Consider the following 8,883-nt stretch of genomic DNA (forward strand, 5'->3'; position numbering starts at 1 on the left):
CCCTCAAGGTAAAATCCCCCCAAAAAAAAAAAAAAAAAAAAAGAATTGTTTATTTAATTTTATTTATCATTTTTAAATTTGCTACAGGGCACATGCACTCACTAGACTGAGATTTGGGGGGTGAACTGGGGGGAGCAGTGAGGAGTGAGAAAGCAAGCTGCCAGGTTTAGGACTGGAAATGCAGTTAGGCAGGTGGGAATCCAGTGCTTTAATCACCATACCGCCTGCTAGCCCTGTCACTTGGCTTTTTACCTATTTAGTAATATTTATAATTTATTAATCCTCACAACACCCCTCTGAACACAGCAGTTTTGCCTCCATTTTAATGGTTCAATGATTAATGCTCAAAGAAATTGGTTAACTTGCCCACAGTCACACAGAAAGTAAATGTAAAACCTAGGAATCAAACTTGTGGCTTCTGTGTCTCGTGCTCCCACTCTTTCACAGACCTCGTCCCCGTTGCTCTCGATTTATGTAAAAAATGTGTCTCTAGATCTCAAATGCATTATGCTACATTTTAAAACCCAACATAGAGAACATACACATAGTTTGTCTCTATGTATGTAAATAGAGAGCAGGCAAAAGTAGAGTGACAGCTGCAAATCAGTGCTGGCAGGGGAGCGGTCAGAGAAGATCAGCTAGTGGGGGGCGGAGGGCTGTTTGGCAGTGATGGGAACGTTCCAACATGATTATGCTGGCGGTTACATGATGGAATTTATTTACTAAATGCATTGAACTATACACATAATATGGGTAAATGTGATTACATATAAATTATACTTCAAAAAAAATTGATGAGAGAGATTAAGCAATCTCTTGTATGGCTGAAACTAAGGATGGCCGAGGATATGCGGGAAGTGTAGGTTTGCAGCTCTCACACAGCCCATATTCCCGTCTGTATGCCTGGACTGAAGACATTGACCTTGTGTGTTTCTGTGACCTTCGGGTGAGCTGGAGTTCTTGGTAAGAAACCGGAGAGGTCTCCTCTCTAACAACATGATTCTCCTTTGAAGTCTCACTTGCTTCTACCTAGTCTTACCACCTGGTTATATTGTTCCATGTTTTTCTTCCTCACCTATTTATTTATTTATGCGTCTATGATTTTTGAATAATCAAAACTATAGCTCCTCTAGGAGACAAAGGAGCAATCCCTGTAGTAACGGCAATGTCTCCAAAACAAAAGTGGAACCTTGGGTAGTGGAGTTGCTGTGGTCTCTTGCATAGCGCTTTGCAGGCCTAAGAGAAGAGTCCTTACCCAGTTCACTAAATGAGAGAGCCAGCGACTGATGGGGTTTCTGCAGATTTAGTGCAGGGAATGACAATGAAAACCAGGGTTCTGTAAGGTAAACCTGGCAAAGTTTTATAGGACAGATCAGAGGAGGGAGACATTGTGGGAGGCAAGATCAATTAGGAAGGCTTCACAATGGCGGACGGAAGGGCAAAGGAGCCTGAACAGAGCGGGGCAGTGGGCGCTGGATGGCAAGGGTGAAATGAGAGGAGGCGGCCGAGCGCTGCGGAGGAGGGAGCAACCAGACACTGTTCTCCCTCCACCCACCACCCTCTGGCCCAGGCCCAGAAGCGCCAAGGGGAGATATAACAGTGCAGCCAGACAAATGAAGGTGTGGGTGGCGCTGGAGCAACCTCCCGAGAAACTGAGATGGATATTTCCCACCTGTAATTTCCGGTTCTTTTCCATCCTACTCACAGTATTTAAGTATTTGTTCTTGTTTTTGTTTTTTACAACCTTCTGTATTTCTGGAACAGCTAGGAGAGCATTGACCATTAAACGCCTTGCAAATTCTTCTTTGTTAAATTAGGTTCTAATGTAACAGGCTACCCTCAATAGGAATATCATTACCCTGTCGCTCTCTCCCAGCCATTCCATGGCTCCCTGTAATTTTCTGTTTATGGTACGTGTAACTTTCCATGGCCTATACAATTGCCAACAACATTTTTTCCTTTCTCAGTATCATTTTTCTGGTGAGCCATATTCTGTAGCAGGTTTATAAAGTTTAATTTCCACTGTAAGTCAGGTGGGAGGGGAAATAGAAGTTTTTATAGTTCTGTACTTCATCAGGCTCTTAGTCCCATCCCCACTAGTTAGTACAAAAACAAATGAACTAAATTTAGAATGTAATCTCACCCACAAGTGCCCATTTAATCTGATGAAACAGTCTCCCCCAAAATGACATTTAGCCCAAGGTAGTCCTACATCTCAGCATTTCTCTCTGGGATGGCAGACAGCCTGTTGAGATAGGTGGGCAAGCAGGCTTTGAGTCCTGGAAAACGCTCTCCAGAGTCTTCCTGGCGAGTACTCTGCGTCCTTGGGTTTCCATGGCAACCCTGGGCCCGGGTGTTGTTGGCTGGCGGCTCCCGCACAGCCTCACTCTGTACCTGGGACACAGGCTGCGGCCTCTCGGCACTGTCCTGCTTAACCAGGTCTCATCCCTGCGCTCACTGGCGGCAGCTTCTGCATCATGTCCCCAACCTCCTCGGGGTCCCTGGGCCTGTGGTCCACTAACGGCCGCTCCGGATGCAAAGTCGCCAGGCAGGCCCACTGCTCAGCAGAGGAAGCCGTCATGCAAGAGCGCCCCCTTCTAACCTGTGACTACATTGCGGGGGTCATGTGTGAGGTCCGTGCGCGATGAGGGCCCTAGCGGCAGTCTCTGTCCTGCTGGGGTAGCCGGGAGAAATGTCGCCTGCCTTCCCGGCCTGCCACAGTTACCTCGCTGGCTGATCTCTTTTGGAGTTAACAGAGCCAGACCACCGGGTCCAGCCCTGCTTCTTGCTAAATGACCTCAGAAGTTATCTACTGGCTTTGTCTGAGTTTCCTTAAGAGTAGAAAGGGGATAAAATACCAATTTACCGTGGGACCAGCAGGTGGTGTGACAATTAAGGTGCTGGGTCCCACAAGGCCAACCTCATGATTCCAGTCTCAGGCCCTGGCTTGAAAAACACAACAGGAGGTGCCAACCCAAAACCCCTAGAGGAGAATGGAGGAGAAGGGGCTACTGCGTGGCCACCCCCGCCCCCCAGGAGGGGCTTTCTCCCTCCCACTCTGTCTCTCTCCACCAAGCGTGGGCATTCTGTATAGCAAGTAATAATAATGTTAATTTGCCATGTAGTGTCTTTCTGAGGACTGGATGAACCGATACTAAGTATTTATGTGCACTTGGCTACGTACAAGTTCCAACAGAGCCCAACAGAGAAAATGTTCAGTAAGTTAACTCTCTCTTTTCCTTCTCCCAAATGTCTTGGGATATTCCCTTCTTTATTGATACCCTCTCCCTGCTCCAGCCGATCCTTAAAGATCGGCTGCTCTACCTTCTCTGTAGCACAGAAGAGCTCCCTAAACTGAACCCCCTGTTCCTGGCTGGGGGCTGCTACAGGAGACAGAGGAACCTGGAAAGTTGCTCAGGGCAGAGTTCTTGCACGCTGACCCTGAGGCAGGATCTCACCACATAGCCCAGGGGGAGCTTTTCCTGATCTGTGCTTGGTAATTCTTCCCTAGCAAGACAATCTCTGTCCACCTACCCACGCCCACCCTCCGTGTGGTGGGGTGTCTAAAGCAAACATGGTCAGAGGTGTTTGGAAAGCAAGAAGAGATTAGCACACAGACATTTTAAATGTTACTCCCTTTCATTTATAATCCAATTGGGCTCTATTTTGTTGTTGTTCATTAAAGGGTGCAAGTCCTCACCAGAGAGAGGCAGAGAGAAATTACCCTCCATGGGAGATGGCTACACTGCAATCCCTTCTCCTCCAGTCTCTTCTCAGGATTCTGGGCATGCACGCACACGCTTCCAGCATGATTTTCAAGCTTCTGGGTTCATTTGCCATGTGGGATCCAGCGCCTCAACTTCCCCACCAGCTGCTGGCCTTAGACTTTCTGAGAGCCGACCAAAATCTTCAGAATTATACTCAACTTTCTCTGTCTCACTCAACTTAGCATTGGACTTCCAGTCAAAATTTAGAAAACTGCAGCTTTATCTATTGCCCATCATACATACCCAAATAGGCTTATGTTAGAAAATATCTCCCGTTTTCCCCCAAGACATTGTCTCTGTATCATTAAATGTTTCACTAAAAGTGATCAATTCCGGATAATTATCAAAGAATAACAAGGATCCCAGCAGATACCAGGTGGCGTGACCATTAACTGTTGTGAAAGTGATGGGACAAACGGCTTATGATATTAAACTAAAGGAGGGACAGCACGAAATCTCCAAATACTTACCGTAACTTCAAACTCCAGAGTACACTGCAGCGGGTGGCAGACACCACCACACATTGGCCACCGCTGTTCACTCCTACCGCCACTGAAACGGAATGCCATTCACTGAGTTGACCCGCACTCGTGAACGCTAAACGTTAAATTATTACAGAGTGTGCATTATTGAAGGAAAGTGCTCCCAGCATCTCTTCGAGAAGAGACCAGCCACGAATGCTGCTGGCCTACCTAGGCGCCACTTACCCATCCGTGAACTCGCAGGGTGCAGTAAGCACCAGGACAGCCCCGGCCGGCCTCCGCCCACAGGCTCGTGTTCCACTCCCTCGGAGTCCACAGGCCCAATCAGAGAAACCTGACATGACAGTGACAGTAATTGTCACTAAGGAATCAATTTGGATTTATTTATTCAACACGCTACACAGAAACAAGGAGTGATGGGGTGGGGAAAGGTAGGAATCCAGGAACACCTCAAATTCAATTGGAAAACAGGATTTAAACAGAGATGGCATTCAGACTGGGGGGAAAAAATATCCTAAGCGGGATATTTATCAGTCATAAATTTCGGAGTAATGTCAAACATGGGCGTTGGAACCACAGAAACCTGGACTTTGATTCTGGCATCTCTGCTAACTAGACCCATGGCTTTAAGCAGATTACATAAACGTGGTGAGCTGCGGCTTCCTCTTCTATCAAAGGAAAATGCCCACCTCCCTGGAGAATGAAATGAAATAAATGTAGGTGCCAGAGTGTGGGCCAAGCTCATTACCCCAGCTTGGGGGGCAGTTCTCAGCACCCTGCTGGATACCCGGGGGCCTGTTTTATCCTGCCGACCCTGTGGTGATTGGCCCTGTAGCATACCTCTGAGGGGACAAAGAAGACTAGCTGCCCTGCTCAGGGGCTTGTCCCTCTTTTGAGGTGGTACCTGTAAAGGACTCCTTCTAGGGAAGTGCAATTTTAAACCATGATGAGATACCACTTCATACTCGCCAGATTGCTAAAGCCTTAAAAACAAAACAACAATAATAAAAGTCTAACACTATCAAGTGATATAAAGAATGCAAAGTAACTAGAATTCTCATGTTACTCGTGGGAGTACAAAATGGTATTGTTTTTGAAAAACGGTTTGGCAGTCTCTTATGGAATTTAACTGAGAGTTAACTGCATGAAGCAGAAATTCTGCATGTGAGTATTTACCCGCGTTAAATACGTGTCAACAGAGGACATCTCGGCTACGGTTCATAGCATCTTTGCTCACAATAACCCCAAAGTGAGAAGGAACCAAGCGTCCATTATTGGGAGAGGGAATCAAAACACGATGGTGGGCCCGAAACTCTACCATGACCCAGCAATAAAAAGACACTTGGTCTGGACACGTGTGAGCCTGTGGATGACTCTAGAGAGCGGTATGGCGAGCAGCGGAAGCCAGACACCCAAAGCTGTAACAAACGGACTATACGATTCTATTTACGGGGCATTCAGAATAATGCAAAATCACGCGGCAGAAATCGGGTAGGTAGCTGCCAGGCCTGAGGGACTGCAGAAGGAAGTGCCTGCAGTGGGCCAAAGGGATGAAATGTTCTGTGGTTACACGGACCTGCTCGTTCTTCAAAGTGCACCAAACTGTATTAAAATCACACAGTTTAGCTGTGTGGAACGTAGTCCTCCAGACACCCGACTCACCTCACATTGAATAGTCATTGCATTCTCCTGGAAGTGTCGCCTCAGGCCAAGTAGCGCTCTTCAGCTGAGGACAGTCCCCTCTAACACTCCCAGCAGCCAAGTAGGTGACACCGCAGGTCTGGTTAGAGGGCGTGGTGGTCCATGCGCAGGGCTCCTACCACATGTGACCCTGACCCATGCTTTACCACCAGGAGGCTAGCAAAGCGTGTGGAAGCTCTCAGTGTGGAAAATGTACAATGTTCTCTCAACAGAAGGAACTCAAGGAGGACCTCAATAATTGAGAAAATCACCAGGGACACCAGCAAAAGGCTCCATGTCACAGAGATGTCCCATCTCTCCGATTCGATCTTTAGATTTAATAGGATCCTAATAAAAATTCTAATGTTATGTACGTGCATATGTGTAGAACTAAAATATATATGGCAATGGAGAAAGGTGAAGGACTACCTGTGCCTTTAGAAGACATTCATAAAGAAAGGGGAATGAGTGGGAGAGACTGCTCCATCGAATAGCAGGGTCTGATTATAAAGGTACAGTCATTAAAATATTAAGGTACTGACAAAAGAATGGGCAAAAACAGCTCAGAAGAATATAATAGAAATTCTAAAACAAATTAGTGCATATATGGACAAGGAATTAGGCACTGCAGAGCAGTGAGGAAAGAACACGTTTTTCCAAAAAGGGTGCTGGGAGAATTAAATATCTGTACAGACAAAAGGAAACTCGATCTTTACATCATGCCGAACACAAAAAGTCAATGTCAGGTAGATTATATAGCTAAATGTGAAAGACAAAAGAATAAAACTCTGGAAGTTAATTAAGGGAGACTAACTTCATGTCCTTATTACAGGGAATGATTTCTTAAACAGGACACAAATCTCGGAGAGCGACACAGAAAATAGGGATAAACCTGACTATGATGGAGATCTTTGTCAAGTCATCATTCACAAAGTGAAAAGGAAATTACAGGGTGGGAGAAAGAATTTGCAATACATAGAGGTAAAAGAGAGTACATATTTATTCATTTATTTTGGAGAGATTTTTGCTATGGGGCGTGTGCGTTCCCCAGAAAGACAGAGACAGAGAGACAGAAAGCGAGAAGTCACCCCCCAGGGGTGATGGCCACACTGCAAGCCCTTCTCCTCCATTCTCCTCTCAGAGTCGGGCACACATGCACACATCCCGGCCTGAGTATAAGCCACCAGGTCTGGGACTCGAACCATAGTCGACTACATGGGAGTCCAGCAACATAGCCATTATGCCAACTGCTGGTCCCTTAAAATTTTTTAGTTATAAATTTCTTTTAAAATATAGTAGAAAAAAATGTTCTTGAGATGTAAACAATTTAAAAAAGGTTTTCCCATTAGCTAATAAACAGTTTACTAATAATGATAGAAATACAAATTAAAATCACAAAGAGCTATCTCCACATGCCCAATAAAGTAGTAAAAAAAAAAAAAGTGACAACCAGATCAAGTATTATAAAAGCTATGGAGCAAAAAGGACCGTGCGCTGGTCGGAGTGAAGCAGATGGTCGTCAGCGACTTAGCCTGAAGCAGCTCCTACCCTCGTCCCTGCAAGTCCAGTGCTAGACACATGCCAGCAGAAATGCACACACATGGCACCAAGACCCTCGTACAAGCACGTTGGTAGCAGCATTGTTCATAATACCCCCAGACTGCAAATAAGCCAATGGTTCCCCACCAGTACGATAGACAAGTGCACCCCTACTTACTAAAGGATGTTTGCATTGACTTCATTTTTGGGGGTGGAAGGAGGCTCTTCTAGACAGGATTTCATAGGCCCTTCATGAATTACACACATGATTTTTTTTTTTTAATGAATCATTCTACTCCTCTCACTGAGTCCTCACTGGCTCACAGATTCTCTCTCCAGCGCAACTCAGTCATCGTTTTTGAGATCCCGACATCAATGTGTATGCCCCGCCTTGCTCTCAAGCCCTCCACCCTCCTCTTCTGCCATGGCCGTTCTCTCCTGCGGGCCTCCCTCAGGGTCTCTGTACACCTTGTGCTGTTACTAAGCATCACACTCGAGGACCATCACGTCCACCGTTCCCCTAGTGCGACTCCAACACTTCTGATTTCACTGAGATCTAACATTCGTGAATCAAACACAGAACAATTTTTGATTAGCGGGGACATGCACTCGCTGGAGAGAACAGAGGGACAGTGGAAAGCACCCCATGGGGAACGGTCACCAGTAATCCCTTCTCTTCTATGGCTCCCACTCTTCAGGGTTTTAAGCACACACACATGCCCAGTCTCTCAAACTGCTCGGTCTGGGACTCGAACTGCAGTCAGCCATGTGGAATCTAGCTGCCTTCACCAACGGGCCATGGACTGGCCTGAATCAAATACATTTTATACCACCCCCAGCTTTCAGGTCCTCACTCCTCTGTGTGCCTTTCTTAAATCCCATAACCCACACGAAGCCCTTCTTTGTTGAGACCCACTTCTCTCTCATGCCTCTCTCACTTCACCAAACTCTTCTGGCAAAGACCCAAAGCTGACAACAATCGTACTTCCAGCTATGCTGCACCTGTCCCCCAGGCACTAATGGAGGCTGGAAACAAAGCTATGTGGCTTGCCTCACTTTGCACTTTCTCATAGAAATGGTAAAACACAGGACAGGTTCGAAGCATCCAGCTAGTAGGTAGCTCTTCATGTAGACCAGGTATGCTCCTGTATTTCTCTAGCTGGTTCACATTCTTCAGCTGCTGTTTCTCAGAGAAAGTCAGAGAAGAATGCAACCACATCCACCACCCGTCTCTCTGCAGGCTGTTCTGCCCCCACTGTCTGCCTTCCCACCAATCAGTGCTTCAGATGGGCCCGCCTGTTCCCGTCTGAAGGCAATCCCCCGGGTGCTAGATCCCATTGCCTGTCGCCTACACAAACACATCAGCTCAGCAATTCCTCCCATCTCTCTTCCGTTAATTTCCAACTTTCCACTGT

General features: G+C 46.5%; 1 long non-coding RNA gene across 3 annotated transcripts in view; it reads right to left on the reverse strand.

Annotated features, from left to right (window-relative positions):
• LOC102501955 (uncharacterized) overlaps nucleotides 1-4,921 on the reverse strand; it is a 70,003-nt gene extending 65,082 nt beyond the window's left edge. For all 3 annotated transcript variants that reach the window (XR_334935.2, XR_334933.2, XR_334934.2), the window contains exon 1: nucleotides 4,238-4,921. This is a non-coding gene — a long non-coding RNA (uncharacterized LOC102501955). The remainder of the gene's footprint in view (nucleotides 1-4,237) is intronic.
• Between the last annotated feature and the right edge of the window lie 3,962 nt (nucleotides 4,922-8,883).

This window comes from Tupaia chinensis, unplaced genomic scaffold (assembly GCF_000334495.1).
Source record: "Tupaia chinensis unplaced genomic scaffold, TupChi_1.0 Scaffold000315_1, whole genome shotgun sequence".
Lineage (NCBI taxonomy): Eukaryota > Metazoa > Chordata > Mammalia > Scandentia > Tupaiidae > Tupaia > Tupaia belangeri.